Genomic DNA, 1,511 nt, shown 5'->3' on the forward strand with positions numbered 1-1,511 from the left:
TGTCAGAGATTATTCTAATCAAAGATGATAATGCTGCTGAGACTATCTTCTTTCACTCTCAAGCTTCTCTCAGCACTTTCTCTCCCTTCTCTGTAGAGAAGATTGTGTGCACACTAAGTTACAAGTGTTCAGTCTCAGATGACTCTCACTGTTATTTATTCAGTTCTACATCTTCTTCTTCTTTTATTTCTTTCATTCTTATCTTCTCTGTCTTGACTTCTGATTCTGCAGATTCTGTGCTCTTCTTCAATTTTTCTACACACACACATACACATTTCTATATTGGCATTTTGGTCAATCTTGTGATAAATAATATTAATATCATACACAGAGCAGTAGAGGAATCAGAGATATGTATAGTATTGTTACAAGAGCAGCTTGTAGCTCTCAAATCTCTTACAGATCTGAAGTTTTGAGATTTTCTTTGTTTTTGACATTTTTCTTTTCAGATGATATGATATTGAAAATAGATTAAACATGTAGCATATGAAAATAAATAAGATGTATGATAACATTTGTCTTTTACAGCTAATTCTTACAGTTAATGATTAATTCATTATCTCTTCTCTTTTCTTACACTTTTTTCTTTATCTGCTAGTCACTACTCTTACACAATCTCTATATAATATAGTATTCAGTGACTAGATTTAACAGCTTTCATCTTTTGTGATTCTGTCTTGTATATTATACTGTCTCTCTTCATCTGCTCAGATCACTACAGTAAACCGCTCATTGAAACTAATCTCACCTGATCTCTGAGCATTCTCAGAGGTTAAGATGACTTAGTCTCATATATTCACAGATGTTTCAGATGCTTCATCCTCTATTATCTTCACAATTAAACTGATATGAACAGTCAAATTTAACTCTGAATTTCTTTTTCTTCTGTAATCTGACTCATATACAAGTCTGCTACTCTGAGACTGCTCTTTGTCACATTGTATCTGCTGTCTGCAGTGCATTATCATACAATCAGCTACAGTCTCATCACTTATTAAAATGTAACATTTATCTGATTTCTTCATTGCTTTTCATTCTTTTCTTATAATTATGAAAAGATCAGAATAAGTGAGATCATCTGATTTATAAGCATCTATGATTTCTCTTACTTTATAAGACTTTTCAATTATAAGTCTCTTCTTTTTTAATACTAATAATAGTGCTGTAGATAATTATAATCTGCTCAGATCTTACATCTTCATCTTTATAAAATATGAATTATTTATCAAGTTGTATAAGATCTGTTTCTCTGATTTCTTCAATGCATATATTCTCAGAGAATGTGATTTGAGTATTTTATAGAGCTCAAATCATCTAGATTGAAACTTCTCAAAACTCTTATTATATATAAGAACTCATATTCTCATCTTAAGACTCAATTTCTTAACTAGTGAGTCTCATATTCTTTTCAATTGAATTGCTCAGTTCAGAAGTAACTTGTTAGCTTTTGCACATGCATGACTGATCTCTTTCAATCTTGATTCTATGTCTGCAACTGCTGTGTCTACAAC

The sequence above is a fragment of the Blastomyces gilchristii genome (assembly GCF_000003855.2).
Source record: "Blastomyces gilchristii SLH14081 genomic scaffold supercont1.12, whole genome shotgun sequence".
NCBI classification, from domain to species: domain Eukaryota; kingdom Fungi; phylum Ascomycota; class Eurotiomycetes; order Onygenales; family Ajellomycetaceae; genus Blastomyces; species Blastomyces gilchristii.